This window comes from Ambystoma mexicanum, chromosome 7p (assembly GCF_040938575.1).
Source record: "Ambystoma mexicanum isolate Mex_15411 chromosome 7p, UKY_AmexF1_1, whole genome shotgun sequence".
NCBI lineage: Eukaryota > Metazoa > Chordata > Amphibia > Caudata > Ambystomatidae > Ambystoma > Ambystoma mexicanum.
In genome coordinates this window covers 661,982,604-662,009,183 of record NC_090939.1, presented here as the reverse complement: position 1 = coordinate 662,009,183, position 26,580 = coordinate 661,982,604, and positions in this window count along the sequence as shown.

Below are 26,580 nucleotides of genomic sequence, written 5' to 3'. Positions count from 1 at the left end.
TAGCGACTGCCGTGTCCTGGCCACCTGGATGACAAATCCCCGGGGACTTGTGAGTGAGACCCCTTCAGGTTTCTCACACTACCGATTGCACATTTTGCATAAACCAGTAGATGGGTGACACTGAGAAATGTAGCAGCTATCATGTATCTTGCAATGCTGTTCTTGCTATAAAAAATATTGGTGTGCACCATAATGACGCTTTTTTAGTTTACATAACTAGTCCTTTTTATTGCATGTATGTTGTTTAGTAGCACAAAAAGTGCTGCAATCAGCAAGACAGGATTTAGCTCTTACAGCATGCTGTATGAACTATACTCAGTTGCTCTCAGAATTGTTGCCCTCTTGGACTATACATCCCTGCTTTCTGAGGCCGTACACTTGTTTACGTATCCCGTGGATGGAGGAGCCCCCTCGCTGTGTGCCCTGCAGAATCAAGGGCTTAGCAGTGCAGCCACGCCAGAAATACTTTCCACTAAAGTGAGGACCTGCCAATGCCCCCCTCAGGCTCTCTCCCACAATGTGACGACCACATTTCTTCCACAGACAAGCATTTTTTAAATCTATGAGTCATGTTATTTTGGGCACTATAAACAAATCTGGCAGTTAAGTAAACCAAAGGTTTCAATGCTCAGTTAAACGGTACTCATTTTATCTCCTCTGAAAGGATGAAAGGCTGAGTCTGCCCTGATGGGGTTCAGAAATGGTGTCCTGTATGTTACAGAGCTCATCATCCCATTTCCTTTTCCTTTAACTTTGTGTATATGTTTTGTACTCTGAGCCGATTATTACAAATCCAACGTAATATAAAAGGTGAACTGTTACTGCCCGTATCCTGCTGGATCAAAGCTGATATTTGAGATAGATGGCGGCAGGTCCCCCTCAAACATGTGCTACCGCACACATAACAATCTGGACTTGGGGCTGTGGAGGCCAAATTAAAGAAAACTAGAAGTAATGGGATGACATTAGGACATGGCAGCACAGCAGCTGGTGGCTACAAATTCAAATCGCATTCCACATAATTGCATTTTTAGACATGGGAAATGCAGAGATTGGTCCAGAATAACACTGTGCTGATCAGGTACTGAAGCTAGGATTTAAATAAAAGTGTCTGCGTGCTAAGCTCAGTTATGTGGACACTAGGCCACACATCCCTATTCATTGTCACTGGGACTTGGCCACAGATGCCAGAAGTGCTATGGAAACACTTACCTAAAACACAAAACATGAGGAACCCCCACCCTGCAAGGCCACCCTTCCCTGGGCATGCCAGTTTGTCCCTCTGACTAGCACCCCACTTTTGATGGTCCTTTATGTATGATGAATGTACATAACAATTTGATGACCATTCGTCTGCCTTGCCTGAAGTTTCGAGGAGGAGCGACTCGAGGAAGAGCTCCTCAGGCACCTGGCTGGCTGTCCTTCTGTGGCAGGCAGACTGCAGATAGCAAAGTGAAAGTGCTGATCGTGGGAGGCAGAAAACAGTAATAGTGGTGGCAACCTGCTACACCATGCACCAAGGGAGGGCAGAGGCAGAGCAGCCGCCTCGGGCAAGCTGCTGCAGTATGCCACCTGCACAGGAGGAGGGGACGCATCCGATCCAAGGGAGGCAGGAATAAGGAGAGAAGCCAGGGCCTGATACCTCTCAAAGAGTGGGCCCTGCTTGCTGCTTGGCTCTGAGGCTTGGGCAGTTGCACTCACTCCACTTACTCCCTTTCGCACTCAACACCCAGCAGTCAGGGAAGGCAGAGAGAACAGTGACAAATTATGGCCCAGTGCAAGGAGGGGTTGAGCCATCTGACAACACGAGGACCTCCATGTCAATCATCATTACTGTTTTTAGTTAGGTCTATTAGTTGGCGCTTTATCGCCACTTAGATCCCCAACGACAGACAGATAGAGAAAAGTGGCATGTCAATCAGCACGAGCGCCTCCATGTCAGTCATCATTACTGTTTTTGAGTTAAAGCCATTAGGCAGCGCTTTATCGCCACCTATAAGCCGAAACTATTGCATTAGAGTACAGATAGGGAGAAATGGCATATGAGGAGGGACACAAATCTTGTAGGTCTGGTTATTTGCCCACAATTGACTTCCAATGGTCATTCTAATCCCTATGCCATACCCACCCAGTTCCTGCCCCTCCCTGCCCCAAACACCTCCTCATGGGAACATTTTTAGCTTGCTTTAACCAAGCCTTACCATCAAACTTTGCAGTGAAGCATTCTCAAAGCAGTGTTCTGAGATATAATGACTTAATTGGAGAAATAAACACACTACTGGTGTAATAAACATTTCTTAACCAAGTCTGCCTTCAGCCACTCAATTTATAAGCACTTAGGCGTGTCCTTCACTGAATGCCTGTTAAAAACATGCATTGGCAAAGCCAACAGTTTTGTCTCATTTATATGCATTAGGCATTTGCACGCACTGCTATACACCACCCATGTGCTCGCACCATTTTGTACCTGCTACCACCAATAGCCAGTTCATAGCACTGACGCAACGCCCGGCAAAGGGCCTTTCCATGCCCAAACTGTTGGCATTGCCAATGCTTGTTTTTATATCTTCCTAGTTCCTGGCTGTAACCCCCGCTATAGAATAAGCAGTGAGCAACACGTGTCCAATCAGCAAACTGATTGGTTGCCATGTGGAGGGGGCTGAACTGTCCGGGTGAAGCAATGAGTCATTTCATTAGTTTGGGCTGTTAGGTGGCATCAAACTTTGCTCTGAAAGAGCATGCCAGTTTTTATTCAAAGCAGTCTTCTGAGAGTCAATGGCCCTCATTAGGACCCTGGCGCTAAGGGGTTTGCGCCAGCGTTAGCTGCGCCGACCCCTTACCGCCAACTACGAGTTCCCATAGCGCCATGGTCATTTTTCCGCCCGCTTTTTGCGGGCGTAAAAATCCATGGCGCTATGGGACCTCGGTGTTAATTACGCCACCGTAGTGTACGGTGGCGTAATTAACACCTTCCCCACTCCCATTGAGCCCTATGGGGCCGAAATGGGAATGGGGAAGGGTAAATGGGTCAATGGGGACTTACCGCCCCGCCGACCTCGGAATGGGGCGGTAAGTCCGCCATCCGCCATGGCGTAAAGGGACTTTGCGCCATGGCGGAAAAGTCCGCCGATGGCGGAAAAAATCCGCCAGGGTCGTAATGAGGGCCAATGACTTGATTTGAGTTGTAACCAGACTGCTGTTGTAATACAAATGTCAACGGGGTCTGCCTTGAGCCACTCGATTCATAAGCACTATGCATGTCCTTCACTGAAGTCCTGTTAAAAACCAGCATTGGCAAAGCCAACAGCCTTGGCTTGTTTACAAGTATTAGGTATTTGCTATTCGATGCCTAGGTACTTGCACCATTTTGTACCTACTACCATCAATGGCAAGTTAATAACAAATTGCAGTGCCTAGCAAGGTGCTTTTCCCATGCCTACACAAACGCCCAAACTGTTGGCATTGCCAATGTTTGTTTTTTGTGTGTCAAATGTGCCTGCATGCATGCACGCACAAAGCATATGTTCTTTTCAGTGTCTAAATGATGTTGTGAGAGAAAGAAAGAAAGCAAAATGTTTTCTGGCCTCGTGACTTGGTCACACACCATGAAGTGCCACCCCCTCTCCAAGCAGTGTCATCCCCCCCAACCCAAGTTGGGCAGCAGGTGGGCTCCCCCCCCTGGGAGGGTGCACCAGGCACGTGCCCTGTTTGCCCACCCATAAAAACGTGTCTGTGTCCACCCTCAGTGTTAGGAGGGCACAGACTGGGAATGTCATTAGACCCAGTGCCATGGGGCCCAGGAATGAACCAAGCTGTCAAGCTGGTGGTGCTCCAGGAATGCCTGTGTGGGCGATACTTCCACCTTTGATTTTGATACAGATTCTTGTGATGGGGGTTGTATACTCGTACAGGATTTCCTGCGCTATAACATACAATCAACATTTAATACATGTTCAACTTGAATAACACAATATCAATCTCTCTCTAGACCCTCATTCTATCCCATAGTCTCTTAGCCCAACCAGTGGTCGCCTCATGTCTCTACGGGTTAACCAGTGACTGCTATCCAGGGCAGTTGTCATCTGGCTTTGTGTGTTGTCAGCTGACTGGGATATGTGCTGACATCCTCAGGCTCTGGCTTCCCTTCGCTTATGGTGGCAGCCACACTTCCTGTCTGGGACATGCCCTCAAACATGTGGAAACAGCTGCTGTTCTGCCCTCTCGGCTGTCACCTTGACCCTTTTCGTGCAGTGACAGCCCCTGGAGCCATTTCACACGGATATCCGTGATCTGACTGAGCCCCGAAATTTCGAATTCGAAATTGCCGAATGTGGCACCGGCGAATTCGAATTGTGTGCCTCGTTCAAATAATGATCCCCCATCCAACCTCCTGCTTACCTGTTGGCCGCACACCTCGTTGTGTGCCGCCGACTCCTTCATGCCTCTGCAACGCCACTTCCCTTCACTTATGTGCCCTTCTCTGACTCTCTTTTCGGTTGGTTGCACTTGTGCTTGTCATGTTAAATCGAGGTCAATCCCCTTCAAATACCTAGATTTGTGCTCTGGTGTCAGTGATCAGACCTTGTGACTCAGGAATGCCTCAGCTGGGGCCACACCCATAGCGGTGTGAGGGGTGTGAGGTATGGTGCGAGATACCTTGAGGAAGGACCTGAGTGCTGCCTCCAAGGATTGATCCTTGTCGGGACCTCTTCGGAATGCCTTGTTGAGTTCTCGCTTGAAGGACTGGACATCGTCATTGCAGTCATCAGGCAGTGATGTGCTTCTGTGTAACTCCTTAAAGCCAAAGCAAGTGTTCAAACTTTCTTCCTTGAAACACTGGTCTATTGTCTGACCTGAGGAAGTTTGGCATTCCATTTTCTGCAAACAGCTCTTCGAATGGGATGATCACCACTGCAGTCGTGTAGTATACCAACCTGACTTCTGGGTATTGTGACTACTCATTCTCCACCACTATAAAATGCCCGGTTTGTTGGACCATCCCAAAGTTAACGTTCGACACCTGCCAGCGGCTGCCTGACCTCTCTGCGCACAATATCGGCGGGAGGCACAATGAATCCACTGCCATCTGGCACCACACACAGCTACTCAGTGCCTTGTCCACTTTCAACTCCAGCTCTGGAAACCAGACCTGTTACTGTAAGCAGGCTTTGGTTTTGTTGGCTCCCTTGCACCCATGGGCTAGTATGGATTATCCGGTCACACAGTTCTGTAAGGATTACCAACCAAGATCCTCTTAGCAGGACCCATTCTGCCCCAGCTGATAGTACTGCTCAGACTTTCCGTAGACATTCCAGGAATGCGTGAGTTTCCACTGCTCTGTACTGATTTTCAGCCAGTAAGGTAAGCAATTGTCCTGACTGCAACCGAGTCAACCATTCCTGTATACCGCTGTGATGTTCGTAGCTTCTGCTATGTCCTCTAATGACATAGGTTTGGGAATCACTGCTCTCGTAATCATATTGACTAATGCTTCTGCACCTTTTTATGCAGCGGTCAGAGGATATTGTGATAGTCAGCAGGTTGTCAGCACCTCCCCAGAAATGTAAAGTTACTCCATAATCCTGTTGCTTGTGGTTAGTGAATATCAGTTTTCAGTAGGGTTCAGGCCTTCCCTGGTGTAACCCACCACCCATCTTTCATTCAGGGAGTCCACCTAGTCTAAAACCCCCTTCAGGCCCACAGTGCTGGCCTCCACCATTATTTCAGATTCAGTAGGCCAGGACAGATGACATTTCTCTCTCATGCTCTGAGTCCAGCCGCAGTCCTTCTTAGTCAGTGCTCGCAGGGGCTCGGTGAGCATGGCAAGCTTCAGAATAAAACAGCCACATCATTTGACCATCTTGAATAATCAGCAACGGGACGACTTTACCTTGAAAGGGAAACACTAGATATGGTAGGTTGGATAATGTAGGTAGAGGAGAGGCGAAGAGAGGTAGTCGGTGCAGGAGCCTTTGCAGTGTGCGCAGTCTGCTTACCCTGTTCATTGGAGGAGGCGGTGCTTGAATACAAAAACTCTCTTTCCTGTGGAGCGGCCACGGAGAGGCAGCAGAGAGGCAGTCGGTGCAGGAGTCTTTGCAGTGTGTGCAGTCTGCTTACCCTGTTCATTGGAGGAGGCAGTGCTTGGATACAAAAAGTCTCTTTCCCACGGAGCTGCCACAGAGAGGCGGCAGAGAGGCAGTCGATGCAGTCAATGCGGTTGGAACGGCCGGGCGGCCGCAAACTGTGGATGTGGCAGCATACTCTTCATTTTATGTGAGTAGGGTGTGTGGGACCAGGTCAGCACTTTCATTGCTGGGTATATACTGTGCCTGAGGATACCCACTCTTTGGATTGACTCTGTAAATTGTCAAAAAGTGGATTTCCTTGTTCGGAAAAAGAGGGCCAACAACTGCAGATGTATAGCCTTTGAGTTGGTCTCTCCCAATTTCGATCTTAAAACTTGACTCCAGTGATTGGAAACCAGAGGGCCAAGAATGGGCCATGCTGCAGGGCCTCCCAAAGCGAGGCAGGGTAAGTGCTGGTACCATTCGGACCCCTCTCCTCATCACACATGGAGACACGCAGTCTCTCACTCTACAAAACAAGGGAAGCGTGAGGTGTGAACAATCACCTCACCCTTCCACAAAGCAACAGAGGAAACCAGCAGTCAGGCAGGGAGAACACAATGCCTGCCCTCCTCCCCCGGGAGGCCAGACAGTCGGCTACTGCTGGCCTGGGGGTTGGGTTCAGCCCCCAGGGCCACACTTCAAGACCCAGGGGTACCCCTGGCTCTTATAAAAAGAGCTGCGCAGCGCTCACAAAACACAAACTGTTTGTCGACCCTGAACGGGGACCCAAACAGTCATGAAGTTCACTGTTAACTCAGCGTCTTCCACCTCTTTCTTCTTTTCTTTCAAAGTTTGCTTTTAACTAAGTATCTTCCCGTGGCCCCCCTCCGTACCTTGGGCACTCTCCTGTCAAGTTCGTTGCAGCCGCAGCGTCTTGTTTCCTTCTGCCGAGCATTGTCCTGCTTTAAAAAACAAAAAAATTGCACAGGGTGCTTTTCCATCAGACCAAAGGGCAAGCCGGGGAGCGAGACGTCCGAGCGGAGGAATACAAGGAGAGCTGCCCGGCGCAGTCAGTGTTTCGTTCATTTCTACAAGTAAGTGAGCCCCTGTGCCGGGTTGCATGGCAACGGGCCGAACGTTCGGCTACAACAACAAAACATTCCATTTTGGAAGCAAGCCAGCATGAAGCAATCAATTTTGACATTATGCACATTTTGCAAAACACAGGTTAAGGAATTAATGTTTTAACAGACTTTGCTAGTTTATGCATTATAAAAACAAAACAGAGTAGATTATGCAAACCACATCACAGAATTGTTTCGGCAACATAAAGACACAGTCTCCTGAGCAGTGCACTGCAATTTTAAAAGAAATAAACATTTAAATAAGTTAGGAGCTACGACTCTCCCACAGCATTGAAAACGGGAGACAGGCACAGACAGGAACAAAGAAAGGCTTTGAGATAAACATAAATCCCGACTATAACACCAAAAAATGTGCTAGATAGTTCATGGCACAGTCAGTAGGTTTTGTGACTTGTACCTAAAAAGTTGTGGGTTTGAGCCAGTCAACCCAATGCAGCTCTCACCAAACGTTTTCTAGCAGCTTACAAGAAAAAGCTTACAAGAAAAAGCGAACAGGTCACACCAGCAACAGTTACCCAGCATGGGCAACAACCAAAAACTTCAGCAAACATTTGCTCTCACATTTAGGGCAGCCAACGAATTTAGTATTTATGAAGATATAAATAGAAAAAAATGTGTTTTCTTTTTCACAAACAGGCTGATGGTGCCCAAAAGAAAAACGCTGGGACCTACAAACCCGCCAGCAAAACCTAAATCCCCCCACCTACTCGCAGCAATTGAGGCAGCCGAACACTATGGTTGGGCTTGGTTAAGGGAAAACCTATATGGCCTACCAAACGAAGGTGCACCCATGCCATCCGGACTAGGAGAAAGCCACCTACCCACAAAGAAGAGGAAGTCATCAGAAGGAACGGGAAAGGTAACAAAAGCAGTATTTGGTCAAAGCTAGGTGAAAACATGAGGGAGATGCAACAAATGATGCTAGAAATTAGAAACAAACAACAACTCCCCACAGGAACAGATGGTCCACCAAGCCACAACGTTCCGCTGGAACCCATAATTATTATAAACCCCACTCAGCCCCCAATAATACCAACAAGAGCACACACTGTAACACTAGCAGCAGCTGCCCCCCCCTCCAGCAATTCCCACCCCGGCACAGACAGCCACAAGCTCAATTGGGCCTACTACAGCAACAACAACATCTGACCTGGGTAGTGCACTGAAAGCATGGGTAACCCCCAATGCTAGCACACCAGGACAAGTAGATGGAAACAAAAACAGCAGAGCTGAAATGGTAATGGTAATGATTAGCAGTGCCCAAATGGACCAAAAGTTGAAATCTTTCCATACAGAAATTCTGAATAGATACAAAAGATGTTTAGCATGGAACATAGACACTATAATCAAAGAGGCCACATTGGCAGAAGAATTCATAGAAATCTTTTCAAGGATAGAAGCCCAACGAAAGGGACGAGATGCCTTTAGGGACCCCAAGAAACTAGAAGAAAAGGCGATAACCAGGAACACAGAAAACAAGTAGAACAGAACTAGGACAACTGGCTGAAATCCTTCGCCATTTTAGCAACTATATAATTAGAAAAACTTCCAGGGGACGGTCCCAAGCTTTGGGCCTACATGGACAAAGTCAGAGAAGTAAAAATTGCCCAAAACGGCAGAATCTGGTTAGCATACGATATTAGATTCAGACAGAGTATGTCAGAGAGGCCAGCCATACAATGGGATGAGGTGCAGAATGACCTATACATTTATATTTCTATATTTTATATTTCTATACTATATATTTCTTCAGGAAGGGGTTGGCTTCAGCCCCTTTGAGCTCCTCTGTTCATCCGATTATTGCCCCAATCAAGGAATGGTCAGTGAGTGCTCCTTCCCTCAAGCCAGTGAGTCACCGACTGTGTTAGGTCCCAGAAGGAGAATGACACACATGACAGAAGCTTCTGATAACTTGAAAGCAGTTCAGGCTCTTGTTAAACATCAGCATGACCAGAAGGCCAATATGGTTGAGTTTAATCAAGACCAGCTAGTTCTAGTACCTACAAAGCAGGGTTCCTTACAGGACAAATGGATTGGATCCTTCAAGGTTGTGGGCAAACTTGGAGAGGTCAATTATTTGGTGGACTTTGGCAATCCCAAGGAGTCCCCTAGTGTCTTTCACACCAACCACCTAAAGGCATATGTATCCAGACCAGAACTGGGAAGTTTGCTCTTAGGATCTGATCAAGAGGAGGAGGAGAGTGAACCTCTACCTGACCTCAGGGGACAGCCTTTAGCTGGAAAATTAGAAGGTCCTAATCTCTCTTCATATCTGACTCAAACAGGTGGAGTGCAAAGTTCTGTTAAATCAGTTTGCCTCCCTGTTTTCACTGAAACCAGGCTTGACCCCTTGGGGCCCACATTATATACTCACTTGTGACTGTCTCCCTATAAAAAACAGGGGTTACATGGTCTGACATTCTGTAAGAACCCAAGAGGTCAAGAAGATGCTTGATCTTCGGGTAATGGAGCCATTTACAAGTCCATGGGCTAGTCCAGTTGTACTAGTGCCAAAGGCAGGATCCAAAGAATTGAGATTCTGTGTGGACTATAAAGCTCTTAATGCAGTCACCATGACTGATACCCATCCTTTACCAAGGACAGATGAGCTGGTGAACAGACTTGGTTCAGCCAAGTTCCTCAGTACATTTGACCTAACATGAGGCTATTGGCAAATAGGTCTAACAGACAATGCCAAGGAGAACTGCATTTTCCACCTCAGGAGGCATCTACCAGTTTAAGGTCATGCTTTTGGACTAAAAAGTGCACTTGCTACATTCCAAAGGATGGTGAATCATGTTCTAAATGGGATGAGGGACTTCTGCATGGCATACTTGGATGACATTACAGTGGTCAGCCCCACTTGGGAAGAGCATCTTGACCACTTTCGATATGTTTTGCAGGCTCTTGAGCAGGCACATCTGACCATAAAGGCAAGCAAATGTCAAATTGGTAAGAGTAAAGTGGTCTACCTTGGACATGAAGCAGGAGGAGGTGACATAAGGCCATTGTCTAGCAAAGTACAAGATGTACTCTGTCCCTCTGTCCCATCTGGGCCTTTTTAAAAAAACAAATCTGGTGCTGTATCTCCACGTGCACCCAGACCCTGCGTGCAGCATCGCTCCCGATTCTTTCCCCTTCCTCTTCCCCTCCCTCCGCCCGCCTCCCGGCCCTCCCTCCACCCATGATTGGCTGGCTCTCTAGTCTTAAATGAACCTCCCAAGGCAGCCCTCTGCCTGGCAGCCCCTCTGGCTAAGGGCCCGAGACAAAGGGCGACTCCTACACTAGCGGCTCCAAGATGTGTCTGCAGGTGTCAGCAGGGGAAGCCAATGAAGCCAGAAGTCAACAGACACCAACAGAAACTGTAAGTGTGGCATGGGTGGGGTATAGAGCAATTACTCTACTCCAGAAAGCCCCTGCCCCTCTAACTTACCTTTCGATATTGTGGATTTCCATAGTCTCACACCATGCATACTTAGGGAGATTTGTGACCACCAGCCTAAATCTACTCAAGGCTGGACTGTAAATGTTGCCTGCATTACATACTAACCTACTTGCCAATGTTAGCATGTGCCACAATGAGATGGAATTCTGAATTTTAGCCAGTGTCGCATCTGGACAGGATTGTGAATGGTAGCATATGCCACACTGGGATGGGGTTCTGGGCTTTGGCCCACGTCGCATCTGGATTGAAGTGTGAATGTTAGCATGTGCCACACTGGGATGGAATTCTGGATTTTGGCCTGCTTCACATCTAGACAGGATTATGAATGTTAGCATGTGCCACACTGAGATGGAATTCTTACTTTGGCCTGCTTCACATCTAGAGAGGATTATGAATGTTAGTATGTGCCACACTGAGATGGAATTCTGAACTTTAGCCCGTGTCGCGTCTGGACGGGATTGTGAGTGTTAGCATGTGCCACAATGGGATGGGGTTCTGGGCTTTGGCCCGCGTCACATCTGGATTGAGGTGTGAGTGTTGGCATGTGCCACACTCGGATGGAATTCTGGATTTTGGCCTGTATCACATCTAGACAGGATTGTGAATGTTAGCATGTGCCACACTGAAATGGAATTCTTACTTTGGCCTGCATCACATCTAGACAGGATTATGAATGTTAGCATGTACCAAACTTAGATGCATTTCTCGATATGAATGCTAGCATGTCCCAAATTTAGATGGAATTCTTGACTTTAGTCTGCGTCGCATCTAGACGGGATTATGAATGTTAGCATGTACCACACTTATATGGAATTCTCAATTTTAGCTTGCTTCAAATCTAGACAGGATTATGAATGCTATCATGTACCACATTTAGATGGAATTCTAAATTTTAGCTTGCGTCATATCTGGACAGGATTATGAATGTTAGCATGTACCACACTTAGATGGAATTCTAAATTTGAGCTTGCATCACATCTAGACAGGATTATGAATGTTAGCATGTACCACACTTAGATGGAATTCTCAATTTAGCTTTCGTCACATCTGGACAGGATTATGAATGTTACCATGTACCACACTTAGATGGAATCCGTAACTCTAGATTGCATTACATCTAGATAGGATTATGAATGCTAGCATGTACCACACTTAGATGGAACTCTTGACTTTAGCCTGTGTCGCATCTAGATAGAATGTAAATGTTAGCATGCGCCACACCTAGATGAAACTGTGAATGACAAGTGCAACACCCAATGTGGAATCATGATTACTAGCCTTCCTCACATCTAGACAGAATTTTGAAATTAGCAATCGCCACACACAGAGATGAAATAGTGAATGATAGCAAGCATCACACCTAGACATAATTGCAAGGACAGAAAGGCCAACTAACCAATCCACTAACAATTTCATCTCTCTGCATAGACCTCTCAAACTCTAACCAAACACAACCACAAGCCTAAAACGGAGCAATCCGCAAAAACTTCACTACACTGCAACAGCAAAACAAACCGCACATAGACTTGCACAACAGCACACGATGACTACTGACCGTAAAACACCCCAAGCCCAGCCAACGGACCCACCGCCTGAGGCTGCCAACAGTAAATCACTGCTCTTTTGCACTTTTCCAGCTTATTCCCACTAATTCAACCCGACCCCTCTCCCTCTTGCAGAGCTGCCAGAGCGCCAGGGGACCACTCCGGTGGTGATAGTGCGCGGTACAAATGTCCTTTAACATTAACATTAACATTAAATGCAGAGCTTCCATCTGAGGAAGAAGTTACCCAAACAACACCCAAATCCAATAAAAATTCGCATGGGGACAGAGCACCGACAATGAGAAAAATAAGAAAGGGGAGCAGCCCTTTCGGAAAAACCAGCCCTGGGCAGCTAAGTCAAATGCCCACGGACAGAACAAAAATCACCATGTTTCCAAAGCCAATATTCCATGTAGGAATTTTGGAAAAAACATATGCACCTGGGGTAAAGAATGTTGATATAAACACAGCTGTACAAACTGCAATGGCGACCACCCGGCAAGCAATTACACCAGACTACCAGCCAAAAAATACAAAAGATTAGCAACAACTTTGTTATGCCAACACCAGAATACCGTCCTAAACCACACCCAAGTAGCAACAGCATGGATCAACCGATGTTAGAACCGGCAGAACCCCTATCAAGCCCAACAACTTCAGCAAAGCATTGTTGAACTACCCGGATAGCAAAAGCAGCACAGCAATCCAACAAGGTTTCAAAATAGGATTCATCATTCCTTTCAAAGGAACAGGGTCCCGCAATATCCCAAAAAATGAAATCCACCAGGGACAACCCAGAAGTGGTAAAAGACAAATTAGAGAAAGAACTGAGGCTGGGCAGGATTGCAGGCCCCTGGGACTCGATGCCATTTTCAGACTACCTAGTATCACTGCTGAAAATGAGGTTAATTCATTACCTTTCCTACCCGAAAGGCCAATCACTTAATGATGGCATTCCACACACTGAATCTGCTGTTTCCTACACCCGTTTCTAAGAAGCAGTAAGACTTATACAGCAATGTGACAGGAATGCACTGATGGCCAAACTAGACATTGAATCTGCCTTCAGACTCTTACCAGTACACCCAGAATCACAGCAATGGCGAGGGTTTACCTTTGAAAACAAATTTTACGTTGACAGATGCCTTCCAATGGGTTGCCCAATTTCCTGCGCACTATTCGAGCAGTTCAGTGCTTTTTTTCAATGGGCATTTAAAAAAAAATAACCAGGGGTCAAAGTAGTACACTATCTTGACAACTTCATGGTAATGGGACCAGCAGAGTCGGGAGAATGCAAGATGGCTCTGGCAGAACTAGAAAGGATGGCCGCATGATGGGCCACCCCCCTGGCCACAGGAAAGACAACCAAACCATCCACCAACATAGTGTTTTTGGGGATTTGAAATAGTTTCAGTTGAGGAACTTTTCAGAATCCCAAAAACAAAGATAACAGAACTCTTGGAGAAAATACAAAACATAAGTACCAAAAACAAGGGCACAGTAAAAGAATTGCAATCCCTGGCAGACAGACTCAACTTTGCAGCGAGAGTCATCTCGCAAGGGAAGGTATTCTCCAGGAGCTTAGAGTTTAAAACCAAATCATGCACCAAACCCCACCTCCACATCCGTCTGGGTAAAGAAGTGAAAGAAGATCTGAAAGTTTAGGGGAATTTCCTCAGCAACTTCAACGGGATCACACTTTGGCGCACACCATTGAATACATGGGCCAAAAGGGTCCTCTTCACAGATGCGGCCGGGAGCAAAGGGTTCGGAGCCATTCTAGACACAGAGTGGGTGGCTGGGCAGTGGCCCAAGTCATGGCAACCAGCAGGTTGGTTAAAAAAATCACGCTTTTAGAAATATTTCCCATCTGGCTAACATTACGCATCTGGGGCAGGCAGCTAGCTAACACAGAACTCTTGATTTGGTGTAACATGGCTGTGGTAGGCATCATAAACAGAAGAACAACCAAATGCCATTTTGTGCTAAAAGTCCAAAGAGCCATTATTGCAGTCACACTGCAAGAAAACATTGTAGTTAAAGCCAAACACATCACTGGAACGAATAATAACATTGCAGATGCCTTATCTCGCTTTCAGCGGACAAGATTCCAGGAGGTAGCACCTCATTCCCAAGAAATTATGACGTTAATACCAGCAGACTATTATGGGGAGCTAAAAGAAATTACATCAACGCCAACGCCAGAGAGCCAAGGCCGGGATGTATAAGGAGAACCAGGCACTGCAAAAACAGGTGCCAACACCACATGGCCCACAGAGATCATGAACCCTGGCATGGGGTTCATTGCAGAGATGGCAGAGAAAGCACTGGCAAGCACCACCACAGCTCAGTACAGTAAGTGCCTGCAAACAGTCTTTAGAGCAACGGGTTTAAACCACATAGAATTAATAACAATAAAATATATAGACATTTTTTTTTAAATGGGCACATGAGCAGGGTTTTAAGAGGGATTGGGCAAGAAGACACCTAGTAGCAATATCCTATTACTCCAAACTGCGGGGAGGGGGGACAGATCCCACCCAGAGCGCCCTGATCTCCTACGCCATGAAGGGCTGGAGCAAACTGGAGGGACCCCAGATAGATTCCAGACGCCCGCTTAATTTTGACAAACTAATAAACATAACAAGCCAGCTAGACAGCATATGCTGTCACCCATTCGAAACCTGTTTATTTAAAACAGCATATTTTCTGGCTTACTTTGGGGCTTTCCGAATAGGAGAGCTCATTGCATCAAGCACCAAAACCAACAATGGTCTAGGTATCATGGAAACCAGGGTTAGCCATTTAGACATGACAGTGTCAGCATAGACATACAGCAGTCCAAAACAGGGGCCAAGAGAACCATCAACATTTACTGCATCGACGATGCAACAAACTGCCTGGTGTGCATTACCAACCTTTATTACGCACAAAGGCCCAAAGTGGGGGGGAGGTTCCTAATTCACAGGGACGCCTCAGCATTAAGCCTCTATCAATTTAAAGGGGTGCTGACAAAAGCTATCAGCAAAAAACGGTGGGAACCAAAGCAATTCGGCACCCACCCCTTCGGAATTGGGGCCACAACTTCAGCATGGCAAGGGGGACTTGGCCCTCAGCAATTAAAGAACATTGGGGGCGGGACGTCAGACTGTTACAGAAGATATATCAGACCACCCAGCAGAAACAACAGACGGTTGGAGCGCCCACTTCAATCAGCATGGATAATCGGACACTCGTTCGTTTTCAGGACAGGGAGATGGGCAGAAGAAACCAAGGAGGGCCTGCCATTTAGGAACACTATTGCATCCTGGTGGGGATACAGAGGCCTCCTTTGGGCAGACTTCCATGACAAACTAGCAGAACTGGTCGCATACAGGGATCTGCCAGAATTCCTGATTATACATCTAGGGGGCAACGATCTGGTGTCCACAGGAAGACGAAGCCTACTTGAAGAAATGTGCACCTCGTTAGCAGGTATCTCACACAATTGGAGAGATACGGAAATCTATTTCTCAGCCATCCTGCCTAGAAGAAAATTGCAGGCGGGCAGCTGTTATAAATCAGTAGATATTTCCAGAAGAAAACTGAACAGGTCAATAGAAAACTCCTGTACAGCCAGAGGCCTGGGGTTCATAAAACACCCGGCCATCACACTAGGAGACCCCAACCTTTTCCTCAAAGACGGCACACATCTATCAGGACACGGCATGGAACATTTATTTTGAGAAATCTCCTACACCCTAGCCACCAAGGGCTGCAAATAACCTGGGGGGAACACAGACAGTCGATAACCTGCCCGTGTGTGGCGGCACGGGCCTGAGGGGGCTATCTCAGGACCCGGTGCCCAAATGTATGATATCATAAGGATATGCGATTATTGTTATTGTTTCCATAACCATATCTGTAACATTAAAATCTTATGGCCTTTTATTGCCAACACTTGTAACCTGTGTGGTCCACCTTACTATCCAGGGAGGGTAGGGGGCGGTTTTATGGTTCTTGCATGAATATGGGTCCAGCAGTTACTGCGGGCAGATATCCTTTGAGTTCGTCTCTTCCAATTTCGATCTTAAAACTTGATTCCAGGGATCATACCTCTGGCACCCCAGAAGCATTGCTGATTGGAGGCACCTGGCCTTTGAGAATACCGTCTTGGAACAAAGCTTGTGCTGCAGGCGCCGACTCTCTTCTGTCACTCCAACATCAACTAAAAATGGGCTATTCCTCCAGTCCATCAGGCTGGTCAAGATTGTCTCTGGGATACTTCCCATGGCACAGCGTACTTTGAGGTCGGGGGTGGTAATAGCCTCTGGTGGAATGGCGACGAACTCCTGCATCCCTATGGTTTCTACCCAGTCCCTCAAACAAATATGGCAGCAGCCACCCCAGGTCGTGAATATGATGCAAGGGGCGCGGGGAAGCAGAAACTAATGCAGAAGGTAATACAGATGGGATGAAAGATGATAGCCCCTCAGTCCAGGAAAATGACATTAGCCTGTTATGGGAGGGGTCGATGGGGCAGGCGACCCGGATTCGGACAGATGGTAAAAGGGACGTGAACGCTTCTCTGAAAAGACTGAATCCTCTGACGCCCTAGAGCATCCTACCAATAGCACCCTCTATCTTAATAATAAATGGGTGCGCTTTCACGCTACCAGGCAACCGGTGACACCGAATCTGCAGAGTGGGGTACTCTTGTCCTCATTCTACCCCCCATGTCCGCCCAGACAAAACTGAAACCGTAATGCATTTATTTTTGGCTCCCACCAGTCTTACTCCTTTGTGTTTGATGATAATGTTGATAATCTGGTGGGGCCTAAAAATATAGAGTATACTAGAGGAAATGTCTTGTCGGGAAAAAACAACACGGGTACTTCAGTGTCTTCCTGTCAGACGTAGCAGTATTTAACCCCTCTGTCGAATCTGGGGGCGGTCAACTTGAGCTCACACACATGGAACTGCTGTCAGGATGTATATCTAAGGAAGTTCTGGATTGCGATCGGATGTTTTTACCAACTCCGGGAATGCACAGGTTGATGTGAGTACTGATAAAGTTCCTGACACGGCAGGCATGCCACAGTCGAAGGTCCGACACCCTGTGGAACTCAAAGTGGCCCTCGCAATTTGGTCTGGACATGGGGGTCAGTCCCTGATCCCTGGAATTCACCTGTTTTTTCTGCCCTACCCTCTTATCGTCACTGTGTTACAGCCTACCGACCTACAGGCTACCAACAGCTTGGTGGTGAAATCTCTGTAGTCCTCCTCCCCGGCTGGTGATTTTTTGAATAAATCACTTCCCAGTGCACCCTATAGACCCGAGGTCTTCAAATTGTGGGGCGCCGTCCCCAGCCCTCAGGGGGGTGTCTCCACATGAGCCCAGCATGAAATGTAGTAAAAAAAACATTTTTTTCTTTTTTTTTAGATTGGAGGAACTGGGCAGGGCGGCTCATATGGTCGGACTGGAGCATAGAACTGTCTCAGGCACCAATTAAAATAGTGTCCTGCAGTTGCAAATGGATATTCATTCCTTTAGTCACAGACTGTTTGAATAGTACCCAAGGGGGTGTTGTAAAAAAAAAATGTAAAGAAATTGTGATATTTAAATAATATTTTTTCAGCAACAATGGTTAAAACTACTAGCTGCATAGTGAAGTAACTCATCAAACTGGGCCACATTGGCAAAGAAAGTGGCCCATTTTGACTGGCCCACACAAGCATTTTGCATTTTTGGTACAGGCATTGCTCTATTGCCCAATATGCCAGTCCGAGCCTTGGGGATCATCCTTAATGGGCAAGGGGGTGTCCACCCAGTGGCCCCCTCACCCATTATGGAGGAGCCGAGGAGCCAGCCCAGTGAAACACTGAGCACTCCCTCAGCTGCTTTTTCTAACTGAGGGAGTGTTCCTGGGCTGGCTGAACTATGAAAGGGAAACACTGTTTCACGTTGACAATTCAGTTCCCCAGCGGCACATGCTCACTAAGCCATGCAAGACTGGGTGCATTTTGCTTCGCCAGCCTTGAATAGCTCATTGGAAATACTGGCTGGTCCACTGCATGTCTGTATGTGCGAGGGGGAGCTCCTGCACCACCTCGCACATACGGACAGAGCAGCCTGAAGCGGGGCGTTTCAGCACGCACGCACAGGCCCCTGCAGAAGGTACATTTAGGTTCATATATTTTTTATTGAAATTTGTGTATGGATGGGTGTATGCTTGTGTTATGAGTGAATGTAAGGTGATTGGTGCTTGTGTGAATGATAGAGTGATTGCTGTGCGAATGTGTGTGTGTTTGTTTTGGTCCATTGAGCTGATTTTGGCGAGTGGGGAGTAGAGGGGCGAAGGAGGGTTGTACAACAAAGGCATTTGAAAAATGCCTTTGTTGCACAATCCCACTCCACCTGCCAATATAATCTCTCCTTCTGAGGCTCTGTGGAGCACTGGGGACATCGATGGTATTCTTTTTTTACTAGATATCTATCATAGATGTCCAGTCAAAAATACCATGCTTTCCCCCCTTGGTTCCCCAGCGCCTTGTTTAAACACCTAATCATGTTGATTGTGTTAGACACTGTGGGCCCAGGGGACAAGGATGATATATTTTTACTGGACATCTATCATAGATGTAGAGTAAAAAATAACATGCCTGCCCCCTGGGTCCTTCAGTGCCAATTGCAAACTGTTTTGCTTTTTACCAATTTATTTTAAAAGTATGCTCTAAAAGGCAACATTTTAACCCATTATTTAAAAATAAATAACGGGGGAAACCCCCCGAAACATCTTGATTGGTTCGGGTTACCTCACTGCGCTCGGTCGCTACGGCATCTCTGGTGGAAATATTTATGCCCCTCCGATTAAAAAAATCACCAGCCACCACTGGCCCTGAGACTGTGCTGGGAGCAGTGCGGGAGAGCCCAGGGACTGTGGTTGGAGCAGAATGGGTGGGAGCCATGGGATAGTGGTGGGAGCAGGGTTTAGAGAGCCCAGGGTTTGTGGTGGCACTGGGCTAGGAGTGGGATGAGGGAGGCCAGAGTCTGTGATGGGAGCAGGTGGCAGAGCCCAGGGACTATACTGGGAGTAGGGTGCATTGACGGTGTGTGATAGTTCATAGCCATTTGGACTTACTGTCCATTTGGCATTTTTGGGGGGGGGCCCGGCCTGCCCACATTTTGCTTGGGGGGGCCCAGGCCTAAAAGGTTTGCAGACCACTGGGCTAAGGGTAGGCATAGCGGGGCTTGGCTATTGCAATGAATACCAGCTTGCTGATCTGCTCTTCACTGTGGTTTGTGGGTGAGGGAATCTTGGCAATGCATGCCTCTTTTCTGAATGGGATTGGGGATGTTCTGCTTGTTAACATGTACTGGAACCCGGCAAAACAATCCATCTCAGCTTTTCACTCCTTGTTATCGCAGACGTTTGACTCATGGTTAACGGCGGGTCACCAACATGCTATGATTGTGGGGGCGGAGGCTTTAACGTCTACTGTGCCGAGGGGACTGCACAACTTGTCTATGCTAGGCGGGAGTGAGGAAACAGAAATTGCATGTGGGTCATGAGTTGCGTTACGTTTATGTCAGCCTGGGATATGCATCTATAGGAGGTGAAACATCCTAGAAAGGAAGACCTTTTTACTTGGTATAGGGGCCTCTCTAAATCATGGCTGGATAATTTTTTGTCTCTGCTCCGTGTAAGGCGAGGTCCTCTCATCTGCACGTGTATGATGCAGGGGTAAGTGATCACCTCATCATTCATTTTATAATGAGTCAAGTTACTTGTAGGTCCGGCATATGACATAACCTGGCCTTGGTAATACCTCTGAATAATGGGTGGTCCTGCTGCTGGGATACACAAATGTATAACAAACTCAGGAATTACCTACTGCTGAGTGCCCACCGTAGCAGAGAAGATAGATGTGGGGGTTCCAGGGTAGTTTTGGGTCGTAGGCCACTAGACCTGTGCATCGGGGAATGTATACAGAGTGTTATTTCTGAAACAGTTGGGCGAGTTAATGGACCCTATCCCCATTTGTTTGATAGAAGAATTAGAGACTCTTAGAGGATGAAAAGGCATACCATTAGAACATTTTTAAAGTCAGCCGCCACTGCAGATGAGTTTGTTATTCTCAAAAGGCGTGAGTGTCAACGTCACAGGAATCTTGTGAAAACCTTAACATACAAACTCCACTTAAAAGATAACCAACATATGTTGAGGTTGCTTTTAAAGGCTGATAATAGACAATTTTGGAAGACCATCAACTCCAAAGGGGATGCTATGGCCTCGTTTGGGGCTGATGTAATACTAGAAAATACTTGGGTCTCCTTTGTTGAGGTCAAATTTAACTTTTCATTGGGTGCAAAATGCTCCCAGTTTAAGTATGATAACACTGAGAGTCAGGACCCTTGCCCCTGGACGATAGAAGACATAGTATGGCCTGTTAATAAACTTAAGCCCTCGAGGACACTAGGTCCGGATGGGCTTCCCCTTTTCTTGATTAAAAAGGACCCGACTGCATGGGCAGCCCGGCTTAAACCCTATTTTGATTCTATTTATGCCACTCACAAGGTGACGACTTCTTGGACGCAGTCCATTGTTATTCCCATCTTCAAGAAAGGAGACCTTCATGATCTGGCTAACTATCGGCCCATTGCTCTGATTGACTCCACTTGTAAGGTCTTCTTCACATTGCTGCATAGAGACCAGAACACCCATTTAGTGAAAGCAAATATTTATCTTGGTTTCAGGTAGGGTTCAGTCAGCAGGTTTGAACTCCCCTTAATGCTAAACTATTCAAACATCTGTTGCTTAGTACCAAGGCATCTCAAGGGGGCAATATTTATATGGCCTCCGTGGATCTCTCTTCGGCATTTCATTGAAAGTGCCCCATAAATTGGTCTGTCTTGTGGCAGCACTGCATCATAACTCCACTGTTAAGATTCGCCTAAATAAGGAGGGGGCTGTCACTAAACCCATTGGGGTTTCCCTTGGGATACGACAGGGGTGTATATTGGCACTGACTCTCTTTAATTTGTACTTGTGCGACATAGAACACCTGTGGGAAGGACAGGATCTAATTGCCGTAAGGCTGGGGCATTTGAGAATCCACTGGGTGGCCTTTGCGGATTACATAATTTTTTATTGGACTCCACAGGGCCTCCAGAGTAAACCCAATAGCTTTGCAGTTTATACCACGTTGAATAATCTGGCCATTAATGAAGCGAAATCTAAGTTGGTGATCTTTTTGAAATTCAAGAACCCCAAGGTGATGCGTTGGTGTGTGGGGGCGGAAATTGTAGAAAGGGTGCCACCCATGCGTTATCTGGGTTACAATTTATCCAACATTGTGTCAAACGAAATGTGGAGATGTGCACTGAAGGTGAAGTTGGCACCGTTACTCTCCCACATGAGGCGTATTTTTGGGAAATAATGCAGGTTCTCTATTCTGCCCGCTCTTAAATACTACTTGGATAAGATAGAGCCGGTACTGCTGTATGGGCTAGATATGGCGTCTGTAGAGCTTGGCGCTTGTCTGAATGCCATGCAAGTAACCATCTGGAAAAAGGTGCTAGGGCTTGCCCTATCAGTGCCAAATGGAATTATTAGGCATGAACTTGACTTGATCTCACTACAGACTAGATTTCAATGGAGACAGTTATTATCTTACTTTAAGTTAGACTGCCAAGCAACTCACTGTACATGTACTTAAATCACATTATGCTTCGAGGTTCTGTTTCGTTTGTGAAAGGGTTTCGGGATAGTATGAACAAATTGCTGGAAGGAATTGGCTCTAATGTGTTTGAGCTAAAAAGCAATCCTGATGCTGTTAATGCTAAGTTGTTCAGGGACGACTGGAGAATTACATTAGAATCCATGAACATTTACTCTACCTGCCGAGAATATGCTAGGTTTCCACAAAGGCTAGGCCAGTTTACAAAATATCTTACATGTTTTCCATGTCTGAAGTCCCGCAAGGTGTACCTTAAATTCAGGTTGAAGCAATTCCATACTCTTGAACGTACTAGAAATTGGTATACATCTGACTTAGAAGGGGCATGCGCAGTGGCTGTCTGTCATTTCTGTAAAGGAAATTCTACGGTGGAGAATTTGAGACACTGGATTCTAGATTGCTACTCTTTGAGTGTGATCAGAATAAAGTGCTTTGAGAAAGAACTGTATAGCTTTGCCACAGAATTTCCTAAATAATTATTGTGGTCTTGTCTTATGTGGGGTAACAATCTATCCCTAACTAATTTGCTTGTTCGATTCTTAAATGAAATTTAATTGATGTGTCAAGAAATGTAGGTTTTAGATATTTAACGAATTAATGAATTAATCAAATGGAAGAGTTCTTCTTACACCTTAATGTAATGTGTTTTAATGGTTTTAATCAAAATGTTTGTCTCTTCTTTGGTATTTTGTGTAAGGTTTTCTTTGTAAACCAAATCACAAATAAACATTTTTTTTTCTAAAGTGCAGGTATGTTAGTGATGGTTTTGTATTCACATTGAAGTGGATATTCTGTGCTCAATGGCATTACTTTTCCCCCGCTGACACCCGTTATGCTGGGACACACAGTCACGCAAGCCAAGCACCGTGCACAGGCTGTGATGGGATTACATCACAGCCTGTCAATAAAGGTTCGGCTTCCAAGTAGGAGTACTTTAGTTACTCTGGCTCCTGTGCCTTTTAATGCCTCTATGTGGAATCAAGGCAAGTCATGATACTAGTTTAGGTTTACAACATTGGCCACGGTGGAATGTGCAACATTCCAAGATGGCAACTGTTAGCGTGCTGCTGGTGCGGGCCTCTGTCTGTGAACACCACCCCCACACACAGAGGAAACACTCACACAGGGCCTCATTACGAGTCGCCCGGTAGAAACGGGTTCATTACCGGCATGCCGGTAAGAGCGGGTCCGTGCTCGTAATCACCCGCTAATAGCGGGTGATTACGAGTGCGGGAGCACGCGCGAACCCCCATGCCGGTAATGGTAATACCGGCATGCCGCTAAAGGCCCTCCAACCCACCGATAGCGGCATCACGGGACCCGCCGATACCGGCACCGTCTCAGAGCAACCCCTAAATACCGGGCCGGTAATACCACCATGCTAATACCGGGTTCGCAAAACTGGACCCGGAAATTACGTCATCGCGCAGGAACGGGAAATGGGCCGGCGGCCATCTTTAAAAACACAATCCATTGCCATCCTCCCTAACCACCAGTCTTTTCGTGTCGTGCTGTGTTGGAAAACCTTGAGGATGTCCAAGGCCAGCCGGAAGACGACCACCCGGCAGCGGAAGAAGCGTTTTTCAGACGCTGAGCTCAACATGCTTGCTGACACTCTGGCTGCACATGCAGCCATAATAAAAAGCAATGATATGAAGCGAGAAGCCCAGATGAGGAGAAAGGAAATCTGGCAGGAGGTTGCCCGGAAGGTGTCGGCCGTGGGGACCACCCCACGCACCGTGCGTGACTGCCGCAAGAGGTGGGACGACCTGCGATTGAGGGTGCGAAACATCCTATCGAGCAACAGGAGGGTGGCCATGGAGACAGGTGGGGGTCCACATTCACCTGCTAAGCTGATGCCCTGGGAGGAGACTGCCAGCACTTTTATTGATCTTGAGTCAATAGAGGGATTCGGAGAGATGGAAATCGGTGTGGCATCATCCACAGAAAGAGTTGAGTGACCCTGCACATCCCTGTAGGGGAAAACATGACTTAGCACTAGTGACGTGGATGTAAGACTAGGCAAGGCAATGCATGTCCCTACACCCACATCAACATATCCAAGTCAAGATTGCGGCCCAAACCCTGCCACACAGAAATGCATGCTGAGTGCCAATCCCATAACCTACACACGGGCAACATACCTGGACTGTGCCCTTGTAACCCAACACACAAACCCCATATCAACGGCATGCCACCTGCCATGCAGTGAATGCTAACATGCCCCCTCTGAATACCCTGAGTGACACACCTGTAAGACATGAATGCATGATCAAATGAATAATGAACAGCACCATCGTATGCCTCTGCCATGTCACACCATCACGGATGCCCTGCATCTCTTCTACCCCCCAGGCACCGATAAGGAAGAAGCAACCCAGGAGACCACCGCAAGGCATCCACCTCACACCCTAAGAAGAGGGCTACCACCACCACCTCCGCTGGAGGCAAGCAGGCCACAGCCACTGCCAGAGTACCTGTGCGCGCTGGGACACAGCCAGCAACACCTGCTGCCAGTGTGCCTGACACACTACTGACCCAGCAGGCCACACCGACACCTGTCGAAGGGGAGTCCTGGAAGCACCCCCCTCCACTGGGGAAGAACTTGATGCCAGTGTGGAGCCTGAGGGAGACCCCGAGGTGACATGCCCGGCCACCCCGAGCCCCGTGCCCTCCCCCTTGCCCCAACACCTGCATTCACCCACCTGCAGTGAAGCTGATCCCTGCCTCTGTGACTGTGACCTACCCACCTCTGAGGAGTACAGTCCCGAAAATGCCGTCCACGTGACTGCACAACCCACCACTCATTCCCCTCCAAAACCCTGGAGACACGATTGTCGATGGTGGAGGCCCGACAGGAGGCCATGTTAGACCTACTCCGCCAGTACATAGCGGACGGGGAGGAAACCAGGTGGGGTATTGCCACAGCAATTGCGGGGACCACAGCGGCCATCGCAGCCAACACAGCCGCTGTTAATGCATTGGCTTGGCTAACGAGGGACTGCCTGGAGGCGGTGACACAGGTGCTGACTTCAATGCTGCTCCATATGCAATGGCCACGGCTTGCAGGAGGTGTGGAACCTGCCAGCAACTCACCTACTACCTCCACACCAGCTTCATCTGTCCCCACCAGCCCAGTGCGCCAGACACGTAGGAGTGCAAGGCACACTGAAATGCCGCCTCCGGACAGGAAGAAGTCCCGGAAGTAGTGTGGGCGGACAATGGGAGTGGGACACAAGGTTGGGGGTGAAGGGGTGCATCTTGTGGAGTCTATTGGGGGTATTGGTGTTGGTTGAGCGGTTTTGGAGTTTGTTGGGGGGGTTTTGGAGTTTGTTGGGGGGGTCTGGGAGTTTGTTGGGGGGTCTGGGAGTTTGTTGGGGGGGTTAGGGAGGGGGGAGTGGGCACATTTTTGCTGTTGTAAATAATACACACGTTGTGATATGAAAAATCCATGGCTGGACATTGTTATTTTCGTGTGCATCCATTTAATGTGTTATGGTGTTCAGTGCCCAACTCCCAACATTCCCTGTGTGCATGTCCACATTGGCCCAGTATCTGACACATGTCTTTCATAGTCCATGTGGGTCAGGAGTATTCGTGAATCTGTGCTTGGCGTACTGCATGGCCATCCCATGCATCATGTACTAGCAGGGGAGCTACTTCACCTCCGTCTCCATCCTCATCATCCTCACCCGGGGCATGCATGTCAATGTCAGGTGGCAGTGGTACATTTCTCCGGACGCACATGTTGTGCAGCATGACACAGGCCATGGTGATCTTTGCCACCTTCTCAGGCCTATATAGGAGTGCCCCACCAGACCCGCTAAGGCAGCGGGAAACGCGCCTTCAACAGGCCAAAGGTCTGCTCTATCACAACACGGGTGCGGGTGTGCACACAAATGTACTCCTCTTCATGGCTGTTCTGCGGGTTCCGCACAGGGGTAAGTTGCCACGGCCTCAAGGGATATCCTCCGTCACCTGCAAACAAATACAAATAGGTGTGTGTCACTCTGAGCTGGCACCTTCAGGAAGCACAGTCATGGCGGCAGCTATTTGGTGTGGACATGCACATGTCCCTGTACTTATGCAAAATTGTCACCTAGATGCATTCTAAACTGTTATGAGGTGTGGTAGTCTGGATGGCGTTCAATAGATGATACAGGGTGTAATCATGCACGCTGAGGCGGATGTACTGTGGTAGTACGACAATGTTCAGCCTCCCATTCAAGCAGTTAGTTCTATGCATGGTCACACTAGCCATATTGGCCCAGTTGCAGTTGGCCCAGTTAAATGAGGTTAATTCATTACCTTTCCTACCCGAAAGGCCAATCACTTAATGATGGCATTCCACACACTGAATCTGCTGTTTCCTACACCCGTTTCTAAGAAGCAGTAAGACTTATACAGCAATGTGACAGGAATGCACTGATGGCCAAACTAGACATTGAATCTGCCTTCAGACTCTTACCAGTACACCCAGAATCACAGCAATGGCGAGGGTTTACCTTTGAAAACAAATTTTACGTTGACAGATGCCTTCCAATGGGTTGCCCAATTTCCTGCGCACTATTCGAGCAGTTCAGTGCTTTTTTTCAATGGGCATTTAAAAAAAAATAACCAGGGGTCAAAGTAGTACACTATCTTGACAACTTCATGGT